The 18,427-nt window shown below is 43.0% G+C and overlaps 1 protein-coding gene across 11 annotated transcripts in view; it reads left to right on the forward strand.

Moving 5' to 3' along the window:
• Positions 1 to 18,427, forward strand: part of ZNF462 (zinc finger protein 462) — a 137,845-nt gene that overhangs the window by 81,828 nt on the left and 37,590 nt on the right. The window lies entirely within an intron of this gene.

Consider the following 18,427-nt stretch of genomic DNA (forward strand, 5'->3'; position numbering starts at 1 on the left):
ATTTATTTATTTATTTATTTGGTGAGGAAGATTGGCCCTGAGCTAGCATCTGTTGCCAATCTTCCTCTTTTTGCTTGAGGAATATTATCACTGAGCTAACATCTGTGCCAGTCTTCTTCTATTTTGTATGTGGGACGCCACCACAGCATGGCTTGACAAGCAGTGCTAGGTCTGTGCCTGGGATCCAAACCCGTGAACCCCAGACCACCAAAGCAAAGCATGAAAACTTAACCACTATACCACTGGGCCGGCCCCTTTTTTATTTATTTTTAGTAAATTGTATGAGTTTTGACGGTATGGCCCAGGAAGGCATGTCTAAAATATGTACACATTTTCTTGTTAACTCATTCATAATTCTAAGGCTGTGTTTACCAGTGCACTGCTCTCTGAGAAGTCATTCCAGGGGTAGGTTCTTCAGCTTCTTTAGGGACACAAAGTAATCTGAGATGACTCATGCAAGCCACTCTCCTTATGTCATCCTTTATTTTTGTGCACTGCGAGCCCTCCACCAAAGAGACTGTGATAGCCACAGTGAGCAACGCAGAAGCTTCTAAACCCTTAATCTTGTCCTTGCTTTTTTAGCATTGCTGGTTATTTTTTCCCTCTTGACCAGTTTGAAAGCTGTCATCCATTCTGGTTTATTATAAGGGTTCTAGAAGTGTGTCTCTTTGTTTAATTCCTAAGTGATCAAATTAATCATTATTTTTATTTTTAAAATTCTGCTGATTGCCTGAAATGTGTCATCAGAATTAATGTGCCTCATGAATCAGGGGTGCAGTTGTTAGCCTCGTTGTCTAGAGAAGGAAACTCAGACCCCAAGGAGTGAAATGATGAGTCCAAAAGTCACAAAACGAGTTTGTGGTGGAACTTGTCTGAATCCAAAGCCTGGGACCTTAACCTTTGCAGCATCTCATTGAAGACTCAGAGCAGAAATACTATCCATAACTGACCCAGACGCTGAGGTACAACCTCTTATATGATGGGGGGCCCTGGGACCTTTCAAAGGAAACAAAAGACAAGTTTTTATTATTGATTGATATTTAGAGCTTAAGTCAATAGATACACAGAGAGTGTTAAGTTGAAAGAGCAGAATATAATAAAGTGAGAAATAGTGCATTTGGATCTTGATGGCTGTAGCCATGGAAAGAGAAGGAATTGATGAGTCCCGGAGGGCTTCTTGGAAGAGGTGGGGCTCAGGCTGGGCCTTGAAGAGTGAGTAGGGTTTGTACAGGTAGAGGGAAGTCCATCCCAGGCGGGAGGAGTATGAGAAGTGAGCAAACGTACAGAAGAAGGGATCCTGGGACAGCAAGGGGAGCAGGCTGGCAAGAATGGAGGGTATGAGGGAAGCTAGTGGGAGGACACTTGTTGAGGTGAGGAGAGTAGAGCCAGACTACAGGGGTACTTAATTCCAGGAAGAGGGCTTCAGATTTGTTAAGAAACGGGCCGAACAAAGAAGACCAGCAGCAAGGTCCCTGTCCCCTTTGGAAGTGGGAGGTCCTCTTGAACTGAAGTACATTAAGCTAGCATCTATAGGTCTTCAGGAATGAATGTGCCTTAAAAATACTGATGGCTGGGAGTTACCCCCTTTTAAGATGCCTGCATAGATTTTTCCTTCTGATTACAAAAGTAATACCTACTCATGATTTAAAGAACAGCATTATGGCAATACGTAACATAAATTGTGAGGGTCACTCGTCATGCCAGCCTCTCTGCACCCAGGATAATCTCTATTAATAGTTTGCTGTAGAATCATCTAGATATTTGTTCTATGCAAAACAGGTTCTGTTCTGTTGTTTTAATTTTTTTTTTCAAAACTGGGACCATAATATGCAAACTATTTTTTTTCATGTTTTTGCTTCACTTGAAAGATTCTATAACTATTTGCCTCGCTATAATTTTCAAACATGAGGGTCTGTCTCTTAAAACAAACAAACAAAAACGACTCCCCTTCAAATAACAAATATCGAGTACTTAGAGGCTTCAGGTATTTTTTGTGTGTATGTGATGTATGTGTTTAAGATGGATTCTCAGAATCATGTAAGACCTTTGAGGTTTCACCTGTCAAAAATTCACTAGTTTATTTCATTTTAAGCCTCACTCCTAAAAAACTTACTTGAGTAAAATCTCTTTTCCTACTGCTTAAGACTTAGTACATTTGAAATATTGCCAAATGATCCATAAGTTAAATGACAAAACCAAGATTACAGGCTGTCTAGACTATTCAGAGTAATGAGCTGCAAGTGAGATTTTGCAACGGGACCCATATAAAATATGTTGGGCAGCCTCTGACCCTTGTGTTCGCTTCCATTACTAGACTTGCCGAATAGTCTTATAATTGTCAGTTATCGCGTCTGTCTCCCCAACTAAACTGTGTGCTCTCTGAGGTCAAGGACTGTTCAGAGCCCTAGCACTTGACAGGCCCTTCAATAAATACTTCTTGACTTGAATTAGGGCAGCAAAATCAACCACACACAAGGAGAACCGACAAAACAGTAGTTGACATGTGAAAAAGTCTGGGCATTTTAGAGACTGTGAGCTCTACTGTGCCACACGATGTTTGGGAAAAGTCAGTGGAATTGGCCTGCGTGTATACCATGGGGTTGTGTCCTACACTGCTGCCCCTTGGTCGCGCCTCCCCACTCCAATTAAGTAACTGTGGCTTTCCCACAATGGCAACACCGTATCCCTTTCAACTTTCCACAACCAAAGTGACTAATCCCTTTCCTCCAAGCAGCCAAGAAGAGTGAGCACATTCTTCACTTTCTGCCTTTTCTTGAGAATACTGCTTCCTTCATTTAACAGTCACTTGTCAAATGCCTGCTGTCTTCTTATTTCCTTCTCCTTAGCTTCTGGAATGTTCTTTCACCTTCTTCAGTGAACTCAGTGCCAGGTTCCCAGCCTTCCTTTTTACTCCAACCATGACCATTATGCTCTGGAATTCCAATGCACTAGATCCAATGATGATGACCCAACAAATACTTGGTCTCTTCAGCTAAGGAGATTTGCCTCCTTCCTGACTGTGCTCCATCTGCCCATCTGTGGCTGGATTCACCGTAACCACTCCACCTCCAGCATCTCAAACTCTTAAATTCTCTCTGAGCCCTACCCAACCCAGACCCTGTGTTGGCCATTTCAGAGGGACTTTCTCCAGCATCTTGTGTTTCTAATTCCCTTGTCCTCTGGTTTCCAACTTGCCAGACCCCAACCCTGAATAACCCTCACTCTGCGCATCCTCTGATTTTAGCCAGTCTTCTCAGCTCTGATCTCAAGCTTTTCCAATCTGTTTTCAAGGTTATCTTTGTTAACCAGAAATGCGATTTAGTTTTAAAAATAAACTTGAGTTTATTCAGATTTATCCCTCTTTAATGTCAATTTCCTTGTAAGTATTCCAAGGTACTTTCTTGAGTGAAAGCAACAGGAATGGAGTCACAACCAATGTGCTAGAAGTTGCAAATAGCTACAGTCCGTCTTGCCTGCCCCAAAGCTAATAGTGAGTAAGTGGAGTGAGCAGATATATAGTTAATAGCTGTGGCAATCACAAATTATTGTACTTGTGAGTTGTGATTTTGCTGTTACTCTGATTTTACAGTATTTTAAAATTTTGCCCATGGGTAAGTTTTTAATTAGGAATACAGAGAAGGCAAGATGAAGAATCCACGTCTACCTTGCACGCAAGCAAGAATAATGCCACCAACATATCTGTTAGAAGAAACAACAATTGTGAAAACTAAATCAAAGGCAGGCGGTAAAGTGGAAGTAAAATTCCCAACTAACACATTAAAATGGAGAAATTCTATATTGTTATATGTCAACAATAAAATAAGATCGTTTTTGCTAATTTATCTATAATATACTTTTGCACCTTGGTTATGTTACCTACATAATGGAAGACTGGAAAAAAAAAACTCTTTAAAAAATTAAGTTCAATGTTTAAATAAAAGATTAGAAAGATTAATTCTTTTCTAAGTTACTTTTCTCAATGGCTTTATTATTATGTGCCTCTATGAAAAGCTTACAAAGGTTTTGGGTACATTTCCCTGTATTTCTCTTCTTCTAATTTTCTGGGATATTATCTAAATCACTGTATAACTAAGGAGGAATGTTGAGTACAGAGATATCTACCCATTATGTGTTGCCAGAACAGAAAGGATTTTGAGAGCTATCGGGTGAAGGGATGGTGGTTCTGTGCAAGTCAGGTGCAGGTTTAAGATTTTTTTTAATTAATTAATTTACTTTTTTTACCATTTTCTAAGTTGAGAGAAAGCAAAAACAATGTATGAGAAAGAAGCTTTGTAAACTATAACATACAGTCGTGTGCTGCATAACATTTCAGTCGACGACGGACCGCATATATATACACGACAGCGGTCCCATGAGATTAGTACCATATAGCCCAGATGTGTAGTAGGCTGTACCATCTAGGTTTGTGTAAATACACTCTATGATGTTGGCACAACGACAGAATCGCCTAACAGACGCATTTCTCAGAATGCATCCCCGTCGTTAAGCGACATATGACTGTACTGAGCAAATTGGTGCTTGTTTTTATATTAATCATCATAAGCCTAGTAAAAAGAGATGACTCTACTTGAGCTGGCCACGTACAGTTAAGAAGTGCTGAGATCAGCCCCACCCCACAGGGCCAGACTCTCCTCGCAGACCAGGTGGGGCAGCTCTCCTCCTGCCCCTGGGCTTCCGGTTTCTGGAAGGGAAGTGAGGGTTGTTGACAGCAAAAGGTCAGCAACATTTGGTTACACAACAAGCACATCTGAGTTCTGCCCCAGGGATTCTGGTGGCCAAGGCCCCCCTCGGGCACTTCAGCTCCGGGGAAGCATCCAAATGTCCATGGAACCTCTCCCCCAACTCTAACCATTTTTTTTCAGTGGAATTTTGGAGTCTGGATCCAGTTTTGGCCTTGAGTCTGACCCTTCCTGTGTATCACTGGGTGCATTTTGATTGAGCAAATGCCAGGAAGAACCGTTTTCACCCAACTGGAGCTAGTGAAAATTAGGGGCAAATGATCTTTTCAAAACCAGTTCTCTGTATAGATCACGTTTTCATAAGTCTGCTTGGGGATGTTGGACTCCTGACTTTGAGGTTCAGCTTGAGAGCAGCTGTAGGCCCACATCCAGGAGGTCCATCCACATTGAGGCCATGGGACACCCAGCCTGTGCAGCCTCAGGCAGAGGTGACTACCTCCGTGTCGCACATGAGTACACTAAGATAAATCATTTACCTTCTCTGAGCCTCAATTTCTAATATGTAAAATAATAACGATGCCTACTTTATGGGGTTATTTTGGATTAAATAAGATAACATATGCAAGTTCTTTCATATTCTAAATTACCATAGAATTATTAGATATTATTAAAGTGGTATCGTAGAAGCAAATTTCTTTTCCAATTATGACAATTTGTCATCAACCAGAGATTGAAGAGGATTTTTTTTAAATGAAAAAGGAAAACAAATTTCATGTCTTGCCTTGGAAGCTGAGTGAAATCTCTTTACATCATGAACTGTTTCTTGGGAGTCTAAAATAATTCAGTGTTTCGGAAGTGCTTAATCTGGAGCTGTGTTGATCTAAATTTATTTGAACTTTGGGGTTTAATTGAAACTACCCACATAAGAAACTCCTTAGCACTTGATGTCCCAATGGGCTGGTGTCATGCATTGATAAGTCCTGGGGTCAGACATCCTTCGTATTATTATTGGCATTAATCAATATACATTTTTAATTAATGACAACTGTCGTTTCTTGCATGTCTACTGAGTGAGTACTTTACATACATCGTCTCATTTCATCTGTCCCCCACAACAATTCCATGAAACAGGAACTTCCATAACCAGCTCCCTGCTATTTTCGGAAGGAGGGAAATAGGCCTGAAAAAGGTCACGGTCACCACCTGGCAGAGTCCAAGTTAGGGTGCCCGGCAGCCTGACTCCAAACCTCTGTCTGCTCTATCACACTGTTTCCCTAAACCCTAGTTCTCAGATGTGTTATTTTTCCTTGGAAAGTCTAAAAAAAGGGAGCTATATGAACCCACTCTCAGGAAGTGACCTCCTATTGGCTAACTCCAGTGATGTCTTCTCTGGGAAAGAGTCATTCCTCCTTTGTTTACATCCGCGGCTGCAGCCTCCTCCCCCCCCCCACCCCCACCCACCACCCCGGAATCCCCGGCAGTGTGACTTTGGCCCCCACCACTCTAATGAAATGGCTTTCATGAGGGTTGACAGTGACTCCAGACAAACAAGTCCATGGCCTCTGCTCCTGCCTCATCCGTCTTTTTTTGTCCGTGGCATTTAAAACGGCTGACCTTCCTTCCAGGGAGATTCTCCTCCTGTGGTTTTGGTCCTGCTGTATGTTTCAGGCTCTCCTCTGGCCTCTCTGATAATACCTTCTAGAACTTCCCCCCCTGTTTTCACCGCTTTTCCTCCAGCTGCCGTCACATAGACCTCCTTCTGGTCCTCCAACCTCTCCTATGTGCTCTCCCCATTCACAAACACGTGAAATCAACTCTCACCTTTCTAATGATGCCACCCAAATCTCTGCCTCCAGTCTTAACCTCTCAGGTTAAAGCTCAGACTCTCTTTTCCATCTGCTCTTCATTTGCTCCACCTGGAGATCTCGCTCAACCTTCACCTCACAGGTTGTAAAATGGAACTCATTAACTTCCTCCAAAACTTGTCCCACTGCCAGGGCTCGTGGTACCCAGCCAGAATCCTCTGCATCTTCAGGTCTTCTTAGACCCACGTCCCATCAGCCAATCAGTTGCTTACTCAGTCTTGTTTCTTTGGCCTTTCTTCCTCTTGCATCCATCCCTGTCTTTCCCACCCCCATCTCTTACTAAGGCAGTACCGTGTCCACCCCACCTGGAAACTCCTCCCTGCAGTCTACTCTAAGCAAGGTTGAGAGTCATGCCATCCTATTCAAAATCTTTAACAGATCTTCATGGCCTGTTAAAAACAATTCCCACTCTCAACCTTCTCCATGCCCACCCCCCAGCTGCCCCTCCTCTCTCTGTCTCTGTATGTCCAGACCCTACTTGTCCTTCAGAGCCATGTGCAGCTTCCTTCACTGCCGTGATGTTTCTCATGAGGCCCCCTGATGTGAGTCAGCTCTCCCTCCTCTGAAATCCCACGGAGCTGCGCCCTGCCTCTCTTGGGAACATGTGGTCCACTCTGCCAACTCCATAATAGTACCCGAAAGGAAGCTCGTAAGGGACAGGATTTTTGTCCTGCTCATTTTTGTATTCTAAACATCTGGCAGAGGGCCACTTCCTTCCTAGAGTAGATGCCCTAGAAATATAAAACGAAGGTTAGTTGTGGCCTGTAAATAATCACTATGATAGTTTAAAGCAGTAAATCAAGATTTGAATAGTTTTTCTGACTCCAGAGCCCCGTTGTCTTCTGGCCACTCCACTAGCAACAGATAGACATGCCCATGGGTACTTGCTCGTGTGTTTGAGTGCTCACTCATTTTAGCGTGTGCCATAGTACTCTCCCCTAACAACCTGAGAGCTCTCGAAATACGAGCTCTGATGGTCTTTGTTTCTGTCAAATACCTATCATACAGTAGATCTAATATTTGTTATGATTAAATAAATCATTTATAAAAAGCTAATGAATTCAGAAGAATATTGAATCACTTTACAAAATAATATTTTGACCATTGAGCTGAGTCTAAATGAATCTGAGAAATATGTATTGTGTCCTTCGGTTCACACATGGGTGTTAAAACAAAGGAGTAAAATACTGATCTGGAAACATTTTGCGTGTTGCTGAGACCCTGTATTTGAAAAACAGACCGCAAGATCTTGGCTGACGCCTACCCATTTTTGGTGTTTGCCCATGTGTGGACATACCACTTTGTTTCCTGTGCTTTTCTCATTATTTTATTTTATTTTTTTGCATGTGAAGTGTTGGTAGGGAGCAGAAAAGGTAGCCCACTGTTTCCATCTTTCCTTCCCATTGGTAGGGCCACCATCTATTCCAGGTGTAAGCATAGCACGTTCAATAGAAACAGTAGGAACTGAATTTCAAATGAACAACTCCAACCTGCCAGTAAAATCCAGAGGAAAAGAGATATTATGTTGGTGTTTTCTACTTGGCAAAATGAAGTATGGAATTGTAGGCTGCTGCTGCTATGCCATCATCAATGGGGAAGGTGCTGCTAGTTGGTTTTTCTCACAGTGGGGATGCATTTATACCAAGCTGCGTTCCCCATCGGAGGGATGGTTGGTCAGGACTATTGGTGCGATTTATATACATAGGTAAGGTGAAAATGTGAAGCCTCTTTCTCACTGGTTCCTGCTTAAAACCCTCCAGTTGGCTGTCTACTTTGCCTTCAGAATCAATTCCAAGCTTGGCATGGAAAGCTGTCATTAGGCCCCGCATTTCTCTCCGGGGTCATTCCTCAGCCCTTCTTTCCTCCTACTCAAGATGCTGCCACCAAGCTGAGTGCCCTGTCTTCACAGACTCCTATCTCACATCCAGGCCTTGCTGTTGCTTCTTCCTGGAATGCCCTTTTCCACTTATTTTCGCCCTTCCTTCTCGTTATTCCATTCACTTGCTAATTCCTAGTCATCCTTGAAAACTTGACTCCTGTCTCCTCCGGAAGCCTGCCTGACTCTTCCTGTCTGGCTTAGCTTGCATGCCATAGGCACTCAAACGAGTCATTTGAGTGAATGAATCTAGTCTTAAGTGTTGATGTTCATGGTGCCACACACTGGCCATGACACTCAAAAGGCTGAGACATGTGGACGTATGATGGCAAGGCTACCTCTTGGCAGAGACCCTTCGGTTTCTTATATTGAGTATGGGCAGACACTCTACAGGGTAGCGCATGCTCAGCTGAGCCAGAAGACCCCACAGAAGCTTAGATGCCCTCATCACTCATGAGATAAAATCCCCAAATCCATGCAAGCTGAGAAGTTTGGGACAAAATCCCTGATAGATAGGAGGGAGAATCAGACAATCGACTAGTAGATATATCTGCTATAGATCAGGTGGCAAGAAGTGCTATCAAGAGACAGTCGACAAAGGAGAGAAAAGGGCAAGGCTGCGGGGTCAGGTAGGGTGGTCTGGAGAGCATCATTGAGGATGGGGTGATTGCCACACCTGTAAACTGGATACCCAAGGAGCTTGCTCAAAGCTGGAGGTGATCTTGAAAAAAATTTAAAAGGAAATAGATCCTAGAATGGACGCCAGGAAAGCCTACAAAGTTTGGGAATTTAAGGCAAGTCTTTCTGTGTGCATTGTTATCCAACAAAATGGGGGGGAATCGTTGAGTCTGGAATTGTGCAGGTCGAGTCCCACGGTCGGTCCCCACCCCATCGCAGCCATCTTCCCCTGCAAAATAAGCTGGCGGGCTGACGCCGAAAGTAGCAGTACAGTTGGCTTTGCCCAGAGTCAATCAGTCAAAAGCTAGCTGCGGAGCACCTCCCACGTGCCTGGAGCTGGGTGAACGTTGCTTACATCTGTTCAGAGCAGTGTGAGGATGCCCATTCCACTCCATCCTGCCATCCAGTTAAGGAGACCAAATTCTTTCATCTATAGAGAACACTCCATAAACACTAGAAGGCAATTTATAGTTCAGTGCAAAAGTATACAATATAGACGTTAATTGCTGTGGAATTGAGGCCCTGAAAGCACTCCCTCTGTGCCAGGCACTGACCTTCACACGCTGGCCCCTGGCACTCTCCACGGCACCCAATGACGTTGCCAGTGTTGTCGTCTCCTTTTTACGAAGGAGCAATGAAAGGTCTGCTTACTCGAGTCTCCACAGGGTTGCGAGGAGGCTCAGATGCATGCTCTGGAGAAGGGAGAAGTGGCCTGTTTTCCAGTTGCTCCCTTGGTTTCCCCATCTGTAAAATGAGAAGTAATACTTCCCATTTCATAAGGTCATGGTGAAGATCAGCCAGAGACCTTGTAAACAGCACCTGATCAGTTGCTAGACATCGAGCCGACCCAGACAGTGAAAAGCGAACCTGGGTGTCCCTCCCCGATCCCTCCGGCTTCTTGGAGGCTCCCACCCTCCACCGGAGCCCGGCATCACTGAGCAGTATCCCGTGGGTGATTTGGGAGTGGGCGGAAGAGCCAGCTGTCCTAAGGGAAGAACCTATTGCTTTAATGGTGATTAAAAATAGAGCTTAACCCAGAGCCAGGATTTTCTTACACTGCATGGGAATAGGTGAAAAGAAAAGAAAAAAGAGTAAGAAACCCACTGGGTTTGTTGGTTCAGAGACTCCCGGGGCTGGGGGACAATTTTAGAATAACTCTGTGCTTTGAAGTGTGGCTGCTCGTTCCTGTTCTCGATCAACCGTCGCCTTTCTCACCTGATTTCCATATCATCACTCAGAGCTCTACAAGGATCTAAATATATATGCTTACACTCAGATGTGTTCTTTTCTCCCGATTCTCTAAGCTTTTGAGACATCTCTACGATTGTTGCCCGTCAGGGCTCTCACCGCGGTGTTCATGGCAAGCTGTACATTGTGACCGGCTCCTTGAAGTCAGTAGGTATCTTCCCTCCAGTCAGGTCTTGAGGAGGAAGCACCGTGGCCTTGCTCATGGCCTGTGAGCTCTAAACACCATGTGAAATTGCTAGCAAGCTCTCTATGGTGGAGGCCAAGGCATTGATATAAAGAGGCTTTTGTGCTCAACGTTTGTCATTGGATTTTTCAGTGTGGTAAAGACATCTATCTATATGATCTAAACGAACAGCAGGAAACAAGACTTCCTCATCACGCAATTCAAAGAGTCACAGGTGAATTATGCATTTGGCATTGTAAGAGCTTCTCAATTAACAATGGCAGATGCCACCCGGAGTTTCCTCTGAAAAACATCAGAAAAAGGCTTCTTTACCACACATTCATTTGTTTCCCTACAAATTCTCAGCCTGTTTTAAGGAGGATTCTTTTTTTACATTCTTTTTTTTTTGGTGAGGAAGGTTGGCCCTGAGCAAACATCTGTTGCCAATCTTCCTCCCATTTTTGTATGTTGAGTGCCACCACAGCATGGCTTAATGAGCAGTGTGTAGGTCTGCACCCAGGGTCCAAACCCGTGGACACCAGGCTGCTGAAGCAGAGTGTGTAAACCCAACCACCATGCCACTGGGCCGGCCCCCAAGGAGGATTTTTAAGAACACACACTTTGAGTTCCAAATACTGCTGGGTGCAGAAGGAAGACCTACAATGTTTGCTAATGGCTGTGGCAGGAAAAGAACATGTTTTTACAACTGGGACATACACGGGTCCCAGGTGATATTCCTATTTCTCCATCGACTGGCTGGGTGACATGAAGCCATCTCTGGTTTTTGGAGCCACCACACGTCTTTATGCAAAGTGAGTAGTCTGTCCACTACGTATCTGGGATGAGACTGCATTCCTGATGGAGGAAAATTGGTAAAACATTTTAAACAGTGAGAATAGTGTTAAATATCTGAAATTAACCCATAAATGCCTTCTCATGCATTGCAGAGAGCTCTATTTTCGTGGCTTGAGTTGACTATAGAAAAGTCATGGTGCATTTAAATACATGGTACCTATTACACCTGTGCGTTTTCACAAACATCTGTGCCTATCAATGGGTGCAAAAAAGGAGAGAGTTGCATGTAGAATCATCTAAAGTGGTTCCCAGATGTCCTGGTATCATCTGTTTGAGAATTTAGATTTATCACTGATTTAGGATCAAAACCAGAAATTAAGCCCCCGGCTTCTTGGGATAGCCATGGATTATGAATTTCATGCTATTCAAATTCTCAAATGTTCCTGAAGCCATTCTCCAGGTAATTAAAAAGACCCAGGCTTGTTTCAGTAAAAGTGGGTCAATTGTTTCAACGTGAAGGTTCTATTAACTTCAGTATCCAAAGAAAGAGTGACATTTGGTTAATTGGATTTTCCTTTTAAATCTGGGTTTTCCAGAGCACTTTTTTGATTTTGAACTCTTTGGTTCCTTGTAACACGTTTATTGAGCACCTGATTTGGGACAAGCCCTGGGCTAAGTTCTTGGAGATATGACCTTTAAAAAAGTTACTGATGGATAGATGGATGGATAGATGGATGAATATTGTACTTTCAAAGAGATCGTAGTCTGATGGAGGTAAAATAAATTAACCTCAGTGCAGCATGATGAGTACTAATGGGAGAGCCCAGAGTGGAAAGTGAATAAGTATATCTAGAAAGATCAAGGAAGATCTTCATAGCGATGGTAAATTAGAACTGAGTTCAGTTTTGAAAGATGGTAAGAGTTTGCCACGCTGAAAAGTAGAAAAGCATTGCAAGAATGTGCAAAGAGGCAGCAACAGGAAGCACACAGAGTCAATGTTGGGAACCTTCCATGTGGCTGGTGATAAGCGCAGTGTGCGAACAGCGTGGGCGTGGAGTGGGGATGGGTCTGGAAGATGAGGAGAGCCGGAGCACCGTGCCTCAGAGTTTGGATTTGTTTCTGTAAGTACCATGATCATATTTGCTTTTACAAAAGAAAGGAATCTTAGGGGGAGGGGAAACTTGAAAAGAGAAAGCCAGGTAGGAACATTTTGCGGTGGAAGTCCACACAGACCACCACCAGGGCCTGAACAGAGCAGTGGCAGTGGATACAGAGTGGCCCACAGATAAGAGCTTTTCAGAAGGTTGAAGCAACAGGGTTTTTTTAACTCATCGAACGTGTAGAATGAAAGGGAGAAATGAATCAAGGATTTGTTCTGATTTTGTTGACGGGATGGATGGTGATGCCACTGGGGAAAAAAAAAATAGAGAGAAACAAATGGGCTTGTTCTCAAATACAGGACCCACCAAATGGAAAGTCCAGGAATCCTCTTTGTCTTGAGTCAGACTTGCCTGGATTCCCCAAAAATAGAGAGAGAGTGAGAACACGAAGCTTCATGCAAAAAAAGGCCTCTGAGAGACCGTTTTGATGAGCTCAAGAATGATGGGACACGAATCTCAAAAAGAGAAGCTTGCCCACTCTTTGCTGTGTTTTTGTCATTTTGAAGATTAAAGTTTTTTGTTTTGTTTTGTTTTTTTCCTCAACTATTCCCTGATCATATTTCAAGGTCTTGTTTTTACTCATCAGAATGACAGGAAGTTTTCAGAGTGTGTTTCCTTCAAGTTTGGCCTCAACCTTATTTTCGGGATTAGGCGTTTGTTTTTCCATTTGCCTCCATGACAACCAAGCCCTGAATTCCTATATATAGTCATCCAGCGTCCATTGTCCCCCTGGCCATTGTGTCATAATCTTGTGCATCCAGGCCAGAGAACTGCACTGATGATAGAAGACAAGGAGCTGCCGGAGTCCTTGGCCTGGAGACTTTCAAGGCGTAGTCAAAAGAAGGAAATAAAATAACGTGGCAGCCTCTAGAGATTTACGCTCCCCTTTAGACACTATCCAGAAGGAGTTGAAATGGCTCCTGTTCCAAAGCTTAGTTTCTCTTACCGTTTTATTTTGGAATGGCCCAGAGAGAACATTTTTGAGAGCCTTCGAAGGAGATACTTGGGAAGTTGGATTGGTGATTTGTCGTTGGTGGTGTTCTTCTAGATGCCAGATTCTGCTCTGTGTTAATAGCACAAAGTGAACAATAGGTATGTTGAGAAAGAAAGAGAGTTAAGTCGAGTTTCAAAGGAGTTCAGATAGAACCTAAGAAATCTTTTCAAATAAGTAGGCTTCTTGAGTCTGAGTCATCTTGACAGCTCTATGCTACATCCTGTTTTCATAACCTAAAATGATAGATAGATAGACAGGACTGGAGTTAAGAAAGTTGATAGATAGGTCATGCATGCATACATACATAGACAGACAGACAGGACTGGAGTTAAGAGAGTTGATAGATTGACCATACATACATACATAGACAGACAGACAGGACTGGAGTTCAGAAAGTTGATAGATAGGTCATGCATGCATACATACATAGACAGACAGACGGGACTGGAATTCAGAAAGTGGTCCACAAATTCAATCCAGCAAACATTTTCGTAAGTACCTTTTTTTATGAAAGGACCATGAGTCCCTGTGGCTCTAAAACCACATATATATGGTTCCTGTCAATCGAGAATATAAACTCCACGAGGGCAAGGATCCTTGCTGGTGTTTTCTACTAATATATCCCAAGTGCTTAGCAGTGCCTGGCACAAAGAAGATTCTCAATAGATATTTTCTGAATTAATATAAACTGGAAGGGGCAAACGCATAGAAACAGTAGAAACTCTCAAGACCCAGAGTTTCTCAGTTTTATTTGAAAGCTTCTTAATGCAGGGAATTCTTTTTAAAATGCCTTTAAGCATTTTATTTTCACTTAAAATGTCAATATGTTCACTCACCAGCATGGTAGCGTAGGGTCGAGCTTATGTTTTTGAGTTTGGGTCCTTCGATTGGAGTTCTCCACTTTCTCTCGCATAAACGACAGTCTCCTACACTGCATCATGTGCTGCTTCCACGTCTTTTAACTGGAATGATAATTTAGACATTTGTGCAACAGTCTTAGAGCAGTTTCTCTCGATTTTTATGTTCTCCTCGATCTTTTATAGTTGGTCTTGCTAAAACATAATTTGACAGTAATGTTTTTTTAGCAACTTGACTTTATCAAGTCTTTTCAAAGCATTCAATGTAGCTTTTGTAGAGATGACACTTTTTATACCCATATTTTACTATTTTAGATAATATTAATTAAATTGAATAGGCTCAGTAACAAATATAACTGTTACAAAGAAGTTTGGGGGCAAATAAAACTGGTTCCTGTTAGCATTAACTCAACTGCTGGGAGCAGAAATGGATGGACCTGCTAGAGAGTGACCCCCAGGACAGCTCAGACGCAGTTGCCATGGGTCTTCTTTGGGCAGGGTGTTTTAAGGTCAGAGGCATTGATCTGGCCAAGTTCGTTGGTGGAGGTTGCTTGCGAACGTGTACGTGTCATGTGAGGTATAATGAGATCGGGGCGAGAATCACGATGTGTACGTGTTGGCAAAGCACAGAAGCGAGCAGAGTTCTTTCTGGATGGTTGGGAAAAATCTTCACACAGTAGGTGACATTTCAGCTGAGTTTTGAAGGATTGGTAGGAATTTTCCAGGCCAAAAGGAGAGGAAAGGCACCAGGTAGCCTTGTTCAGTGATGAAATGTGTAGATGTGTAAGGAATCAGGAACTAGCTAGAAGGGGGGCTGGAAACATCACTGGGACCGGACTGAAGAGCTGTATGTGCCGAGCTAAGGAAGGGAGACTTTATCCTTGAGCCCTGAGGCATAATCAAATCATAATCATAGAAGTAATACATCTTATATGTCTATGATTGCATGCTGGCCCAACTAGAGCAGGTCTTAGAGGCAGGGAGACCAGATAGGAGGCTGCAAGAGTTGCCCGTACGGGATATGAGGACCTGAATGAACAATGGGAAGGGAAGGGAGGGGACTGGAGAGGAAAATGATTGGAGGTGAGTCACGACATGTGTCTCTCGGACGGGGTACCTGGTTAAGTGTGCTGCTGCAGGAAACGTCTGACAAGCTGAAGGAAGAATCTCGCAATTTGAGCTTGAGCTAAGTGGTGAGCCATTCACTAACGTTCAGAATGAAAAAGGAGATGTGTGGGCAAGGGTGATGTCAGTTTTCAGCATGTTGAGTCAAAGGAGTCAGAAAAGTTTTTCAGCTGAAGACAAAGACTCAGATCATCTCAGGCCTTGCTAGGTTTCCCATTACGTTAGAATTCTCTATCTTGTCAGTGCCGATACTTGAGTCACTATCACACACATAAAAATTCCTGGACTATTTGTATCCTATTCGTACTTTTATGAACAGTTATCTAGTCCAAGTTGCATGCCATCCAAAAGTTTCCTGGCTATTGACTAAAGGATGTCTTTAGCTGCTTTCTTGTCGTTTAGTGTGACTTTCTCAACTTTTCTATAATTTCTCAGCTAGCAGTAGTGGGCTGTATTTCCAGTATATTTGGGTCCCACCCCCCTCCATACTTGGATATTTACAGCATTTGTGGTTAAGTTATTCACAGGTAATATTCTATTTCTTATTCCTTATACAATCAACCTTTAGTTGCGAAACGTGCCTGCTTTTCTGAAGAAAATTACAATCCGTGCGTTCTTTTGAACTTTCTGTTATTTTAGAACTTAAAGATTTTAAATTCTCCCTTCTGCAATCGACCACACCCTCTGATGTGCATATTTTTCTATTCAGACTCATCTTCTGATCTTCATTTCTTTTCGTTTTAAGAATCAAGGGAAATTTTCATTGGGATAACGTAGCTGTTTGATTTCTATCTGTGACTGAAGGTGGAGATGTGGTGAATTGAACATTTAGGTATCTTCATGTCTAGTGTTGATTTCATTAATTAACACACTAATACTAGTTACATTTATTAGCGGACACTCGAGCTTCTCTTGACATCCTCCCCCTGTCTCCCTCATTCCCACGTGCTGTGGGTCACCAGCTGCCCCTGATTTTGCCTTCTTCTCCACTAGTTCTTTATCGATGCCTCTATTAAGACTTTTTTTGCATGGTATCACAGTTATTTACTTGTCTGTCTGAGACAGTGAGTTGCTTGAGGGCAGGGACCAAGTCCTACTGTCCTTGAACAGGGTCTCCCATTGACTTAGGAGCTCCGTAAACATGTGCTGAATGAATGGATGTAATTTAATCATTGCCCTGGCCACCTCTAAAATTTGCTTGCCTCGAATTCTTTGTCTTTTATTTTCTCCTGGTACTTGATTCACGCTGACCAAGGAGCCCTGTCTCCCAAGTCTGCACAAAACTCTAGCTCAGATCTAATTCAATGTGGTTGCTGGCACCAAGGCGCTTCCTCTGCTGTTTTACCTTCACTCACACCCTCTCTGCGGAGCTGCAGAAAATTGAGAATTGATCCCCCTGTGTGGCTTCCTTTTGGGAACAGTCAGTGCATGAGGGAATGTCCTCTTGGGTTCCCGCAATTTACCGCCCAATTGATTCTTACTCTTCCTTGTGTCTTCCTTAATCTTGCAATAGTTCAGCTCTCCTGTTACTGTTCATTTGTTCTCTTTGCCTCTTGTATTCCTTAAATCGATGAGTAAGTTTGCTAAGCATGGAGAAGGCCTCTATTTTCCTAACAGCCGACTGCTCTGCTCTCTCCCCTTATAGACCCAAGTTTCTAGAAGGCCCCCCTCGTGGCTTTGACTTGGAATCCCTAGAGCCAGCATATGGTCTGACGCTAAGAGGGTGTTGGCTAAATGTTGGTAGAATCAGAATATTCAAGAAAGCTTCATTCTTCTATGTTTATTCTTCCAGTTTGCTGGTTTCTCGTGTGCCTCTATAAATTCAATTTTCTGTGATTGTTTCTGTGCCGGCTAATTTCTAGAGAAAAAAGAAAAAGAAAAACTCTCAAACTGATACTTACCTGGGTTTGGCTGGTATTCTAGGGAGCTGGAATTAGAGCAAGAAATTTCCTGTGTCTCCAGAACATGACTAGTTAGAGGGGTAGGATGTCTCGTCTCGAACTCAGCCCTTTCCCTGGTTTGAAATCCTGAGCTGTCCAAGGGCCACCACCTGCGAGCACCCATCTCCCATTTGCGTTTGTGTACCTTTCTTCCTCCCCTAGATCCCACTGGAGGAGTCTTAGAGCCTTATTGTTTGAGTGCCATTTATCCAGCATCTCACTAAAGCGTGCCATTTGCAGAGGCAGATTCCCAGTTCTGGGTATTTGCCATGCTAACCTGTGCGGCGTGCTTGTAGCAGCGTCTCCTGTGTGGTCCCCTTCTTTGTTTTTGTAAAGCATTTTGAAATTTTGGATCTTCTTTTTCTTTCCTACAACTCTTACTTTGTGTATTATTTTTTTCCCATGTGCCCTGAAATGCTTATTTTAGTGTTTTCTTGTGTATTCCGTTTAATGTTATTTACCATCTGTTCTATCTGTTACCATTTCTATCTATTCTAATGTTATCTTCTCAACTATTTCAGCCTTTCTCCCACCTTCTCTCTCTCCTCTCTGCTGTGTGTTTGTTGCTGATGGAAAACTCAGATGTTCTTTCTCTTTCTTCTGACTTGCATCACGGGCCTCCAGAGGTTGCCAATGGGTACAGATGCCTAATAGATAAGACTCTGATCTCTGTTCATATCCTCCCTCTGCCTCTTAGTAGCTGGGTGACCAACCATTCTGAGCCTCAGCTCTCTCGTGGGTAAAACTGGGAGGAGACCCTATGCTGCCCACCATCGTTGTGAGAATTCATTGCTGGCTGCTCAGTAAATTCCACACTCACACCTATAGGTACTGTGACTATCCGTGCTAAAATTCCAGTTTAATTCTGATTTTACAAAATTATTTTCTTGTTACAGACAATTTACCAAATGGATGGCTACCTATAATGTAATTAAATTTCTAACTACCATTGTAAATTATAATTTATTTTCTAAAACTGCATATAAATAAAGTCACAAGTCCGAGAAGTCATCTCGTTTCTCAGAC

The sequence above is a fragment of the Equus przewalskii genome, chromosome 26, assembly GCF_037783145.1.
Source record: "Equus przewalskii isolate Varuska chromosome 26, EquPr2, whole genome shotgun sequence".
NCBI classification, from domain to species: domain Eukaryota; kingdom Metazoa; phylum Chordata; class Mammalia; order Perissodactyla; family Equidae; genus Equus; species Equus przewalskii.